This window comes from Camellia sinensis, chromosome 9 (assembly GCF_055761805.1).
Source record: "Camellia sinensis isolate YWXY chromosome 9, ASM5576180v1, whole genome shotgun sequence".
Taxonomy (NCBI): domain Eukaryota; kingdom Viridiplantae; phylum Streptophyta; class Magnoliopsida; order Ericales; family Theaceae; genus Camellia; species Camellia sinensis.
Window position 1 is genome coordinate 153,789,706 of NC_138969.1, and position 6,127 is coordinate 153,795,832.

The following is a 6,127-nucleotide window of genomic DNA, read 5'->3' on the forward strand; positions in this document are numbered from 1 at the left end:
GCCCATAGATGGCTCTCTGCTAACCCATACTCAAATGGAGTGTAAAAACTGATATGGAGGGCACTTAGTTAGGGATATAGGCAACAAACTAGTACAATTCCTAATTGGGAAACATTTTTTGCACCATTATCCACCTAACATTAACAATATTTAATTCCTTATTCTCTACTACACCATTGTGTTGTTGAGTACTAGGAATAATCAATTTTCTAAGCATCCATCTCTCTTCACAGAGTTTTCTAAAAATAACTCAAATAGATACTCGCCACCTTGGTCAAAACTGAAAGCATGAATGCTGTTATCTAATTGATCTCAACCTCATATGTGCAATGTCAAAAATCATCTCAAAACTTTTGACTTATGGGAGATCAAATAGTCTTGACTCAGATGCGTATCGTGATCTATAAATGTGTCGAGATTGAGGCTTAGCTATCATACCCTTACACATATCTAGTCACAAATATCATAGTGGACTAAATGCGCCAAAACAAATGACCTTCTACTACTTTCCTACTTACTTGTGCGCACCCATTGCGAACAAAGTTACACATTCACATGAGAGCAGGATGTCATAAGCGAGTGGGCCCAAGAAGACCTACTCAAACCATCGTGTCATCATCTCATTAATGTGATTAAGTATAATAAGCCACTGGTTCATGACCAATGTCATAAACTAATTCCAATCATCTTAATGTGTGAGCTCTCGAAGACAAGTTTTAAAGGTTTAGGCCCAACTAAGTAATGACTCACGACTAAGTCATATTCACTAGATCATAAAAAGGATGTCATGGAGATATCAACTGCGCCTAAGTCGCAAATTTAACTAGTAAGTGCTAATCCCCTGCACCTTCAAGTCAATTTTATTCTCCATACACTTTAATACATCTAGTTGAAAGATGACGATACTCCTCTTGCCATCTCTGTTTCTCGCTTCATAGTTACTTGCAATTAATTCTATTATCCACAAGAAGGAGAGAATAAGCTATCAACTATGACAGCTCCTGAAGTAACTTAAGCGCGAATTAGGCCAAAGAGTCTAATTCAACACAATGCTCTTATAAGCGATGCGTCAAATTCTTAGAGTCATAACAACCTTGTCAACCTTGATCTTTTCATTACTATGCTGCAATGTTTGCGCTTAGTGGTAAATGTTATTCAAAACGTTAGCCTAGTAAAGGAATCACACAAAGAAGCACCTCATCCAAGTCTCACACTTGAGTGTGGAAACAAAGTGTCCAGACTTAGACAAGTTAGCAATGCTAATAGATTTTGCAGCCACTTGGCGCTAATCTTTTCACTTAGTGTTAATAGATTTTGCTGCTACTAAGCGCTAATCTTTTAATCTTCGAGTGATACTTCAACGCACACTATTATAGTGCATGAAATTTTTTGCTCCATCCACTCTCAATAATTGGGTAGAGAGCAAAATACTGCTCATACTGGCTACTCGTCTAACACTTAATGACTAATTTATTTAAGCTCACATTTCTTGGATAACGTGACTCTTGAATGTTACTTCATCCAATGATGTAACATTATTTACAAGTCAAATTACAAAGTCAATCTGTGTAGCTCATTAGTCAAGATCATATACAGATCTATTGAGGGCTTACTAATTTCATAACTCCAAAACTCGCCAACCAAAACTATGTAGCGTGCCGCTAACCATAGTGCACACATTAGTTTTTATTGTGCCAAACAAGGCAACAAAACAACGACGACTTTGAGTCATGTTTCCTTACTTTGGCTCAATTAAGGTTTGACCTAAAGTCTCCAAGACTTTTGCTCATCTAAAGAATGGGATTAGTTTGTTTACATTTGAACATCTCTACTAAGTCTAGGTCAACCAAATTAACTTCCATAAGCTAAATCAATTTAGAGACAAATTCGCATTAGGATTAATTTGATTAGCATAATATAATTTTGCCGCAAAAATCTAAATTAAATAGTGACAATATTACACAAGTCGCAAGATCGAAAATCCGCTATGCTCGTAATCATCTCTTGCGCCACAAGTGACAATTATTCAAAATTTAGTTTAATTTATGCGCAAAATATTGATTTTCGGGAGTTAATCTACAAAGATTTCTCTCAACCGAATAACCTCCCACTGACTATGGCATATACAAAGCATGATAAATTCCATACAATAGCATCTTAATGTAAATCTACAAATAACTCATGCTATATTTATTTAATAATGGAATTCTAATAAATAAATAAATAATCATGCTCCTCTAATTACAACATATTACAAACCCAAAAAATATGCTGTATTCAATATTCAGATTATGCCATAATTAAAGTGTACATCATTTTGAAATTTTCTGGAATTTTAAATAACTAATAAACACACATAAAATTAGAAATAAAAAATCCAAAAACTGATAAACTGAGACAATATTACCAGTAGATAGTAAAACATTTCAGAAGTCCACAATAAAAATTTCAACCCCAGAAAATTATTTATGCAATACCAGAATCATTTTAAAGCATAAAAAATGAATTATTAACACAGAAAAAATATTTTTTATTTTCGTAAAATTTTCAAAATTTTACAGAATATAGAAAAATTAATTCTGAGTCTAACAGTACAAACCACGCATAAAACAAATATGTAATGAATTAATAATGACCATTTAACGTGATACAGAATTAAAAAACAGAACAAACAGTGCCTTAGGCATCAGCAGCCAAACCAGCCAAGCCGCCGGAGGAAAACGGCGCGGTTCAGCACCGGCTCGGAGCGGCTCGACGCACGGCTCAAACGCGGCTCGGCGCTCGGCTCCAGCACGCGGCGCGCGTGCGAGGCGCGGACGGCGTGCGCGTGGACAGCGCCGCTGACGCGCGCGTGATGGCGCGTGCAGGCGCGTCTATAGGGCGTCTGGCGCGTGTGGGCGCGTGGCAGCGCTTGGCTGTGGCTTACGGCGTCAGGTGGCGCGTGAATACCACGCGCCGCCTTCCAGGGTACTTTTTGGTCCGATTTTTGTACTGTCGGACTCCTTTTTTCAAAATAAAACCGTTTATGGTATGAAAAAAGACATTAATGAACATAAAAAAAAAATTTTATGCTCTTAATCTAATCAAAGTAGATTTTTTTTCTCCTTTACAAACATTCATGTATATAATGTAAACATACACATGTAAAAATATACACATGATTAAAGGAAACACGAAAATATCCATCAATGGCTTTGATACCAATGTAAATCAAAGTATAAAGAATGCAGCGGAAAAATATCTAGATCATACCTTTAGATGATAGAACCTCGTGGGTAAATCACGTGCTTCTAGAATCCGATAAACCAACCCAGCAGTGAAGTGATATTACAGAATGAATATCACCCACACAAATCACAGTGCAAATGACTTGATCGTTGTTTTTGGGAGAGAGTCAGTATATGGATAAAACTCAGATCATACGTTGTTTCTCTCATAATCACCCATAACCCATTTACCAGATATATAATATGTTATTATTATCTATCCATATCAGTAATGGAGATAATATCGGTATCCTGAGTGGTTATCCTAAATAGGTTTGAATTCAATTTCAAAACCTATTTGGATAAGATTCAAATTCAAATTCAAATGGTCATGCCACATGGGCGCCCATTACTAACACTACAACATCACTTCAAACTCAACCCATATTTTACATTTTTTCATAAAAAGTCAAAAAGTATATTAATTTAGCACTTTCCAAACAACCCCTAAATTAATTATTAAAAGATAAAATAAACTAAAAAAATAATAAGATAAAATGTTAAATCTAAATTATAATTATTTCATTTTTTTTCTTACAAAAGTCAAAAAAATCAACCCAAGCGAACTTTTTAATTCCAAGTTAAAAAAGTCTTAACTTTAAAAAGACAACTAAAAAAATTATTGCCAAACAACAACTATAGCTGTATTTGCACCACAATTGTCTTTGGCGTTATAGGCATCTTTGTTGATTCCACCACAACAATAACCACTACCACTCTTACCACTACTAACACCAACACCAACACCAACACCAACACCAACTTATTATCATAATATAAAATTTAAAAATAATAAAATTTTAGATTTAATATTATACATATCAAATAATTTATTTTAATTCAATATTTAAATTTTTATCAAATTATTTTTCAAGTTAATTTTAGTTAATTTTCTGGGGTGTTTTTAGTATTTTTATTTTATAATTTACCCTAATTTTGACAAAAATAAGAAAAGCCGGCTAAATTGGGAATTAATTAGTGTATTGTTATGGTTTGTTTTGTTGCTTGAAGCAAGAAGTGGAAGGGAGGATCTAATATTTATCCTATTAGGAAGTGGTAATACTAAAATAAGTACCTACTATTAGGAAGTGGTAATATTGAATCTCGTTTGATAAGTGGCTTTTTTAACAAAAAAGTTAAAATGTCACTAAAAAAATTAAAAAGTCAACAAATCATACCAAAAAGTCAAAAATTCTCTTTTTTCTCTACTTTTTGCACATCTTTTCGTAAAAAGTCAAAAAGTCATCCCAAACATACTAGTTTTTTTTAGCTCATATTTTAGCCAAATAGTCAAAAAGTTACTAAATTAGCATGTTTCCAAACGATGCCTAAAATTGGATGAGAAGAGAATATGCCGTGTGCGGGATTGTGATGTGCTTTACTACTATTGCACTGCACTATCAGCACACATTAGCGACAGAAAAAGGGTAAATTATACTTTGCACCCCTGCATTTTATACAAAATCTCATTTTAATCTCTACATATTAAATTGTAACACTTTAATCCTCTACACTTTTGGTCTAATATCACCATGGCCCTTCTGTTAATAGTAAGACTAACAAAAGTTATATTTTAGAGAGTTAAGTGTCACAATTTTGGTATGTAGGGACTAAAGTGAGATTTTGTGTAAAGTGTAAGGGTAATTTATCTTCACATGTTTTTCATGTGACTAACCTTTGTTAATAATTAGGTTAACAGAAAGGCCAAAGTGACACTTGACTAAAAGTGCAAAGGATTAAGTGTCACAATTTGATGTGTAAGGGCCAAAGTAGGATTTGATGTAAAGTGCAGGGGTGCAAAGTGTAATTTACCCACAGAAAAATTATGGGAGCCCTACATGTAATTTGTAAAAGTTGAAAAAAAAAATTATTGACACAAAAAGGGGTGTAAGTGTACACCTCATTACAGATACACTTACACTTCTATATGTAATTTTTTTAACTCTTATCTGTATATAAATTTTTTTTAAAAAAATTTATTAATTGGTCCAAAACATCACGTGATCATGGGCTAATCACAAATCCAAAATACTTGATACAAAGTTATAAATCTTGCACTCTTTATCAATTAGAACACACCAATTAAAACACGTGATATACCACAGTAGCAACACCCCTATTATTCAAATATGAAAAATTATAGATTATTTTTAGAATATGATGTATCCGTACTCTTAATCCATCATCAGTTATTTTACTTTTTATATTTTTCAATCACTTAATACAGCATCCTATCTATGCATCATATACACCAATCACAATACTATAAAATATCACGCCAATATATTTTGAAATTACTCAATAATTATTAATAATTATCATTCAAATATATATACACACAACACAATTCACACTTCACTCCCTCGTACACATGGGAGCCTCTATTTACATACCACCTTTCGTCTTAAGGCACACCATTATTTAAGACACACCTTTAATAATTTGATAAATACAAAATTTACTCAATACACACCACAATCTTTTATCCTTGCCCTTACTCACACATCCCAATCATATTTTCCATCTTCACCCTCACACTGGTCTATTGAACATTAACCTTTTGTCCGGAGTATTTCTGTCGAACAAATTCAATATGTTCAACATTTTAGTGTCGAACTTAAGCAAACTATTCGAACTTAGTCTATCGAACAATTTCAATATGTTTGAAATGTGAGTGTCGAACAAAATTGAATCGTGACTATTGAATCTCACAGTTCGAAATTTAATTAGTTTAAGAGAAGATGGCCTTAGTGACTTCAGAACTCACAATATACTAGCATGCTTATAAAAGGCCCCTTCACACTATCAATTCTTGATGGTACAAGAGTTGTAAGCCAAGCAAAGTTCGACACTACAAAATC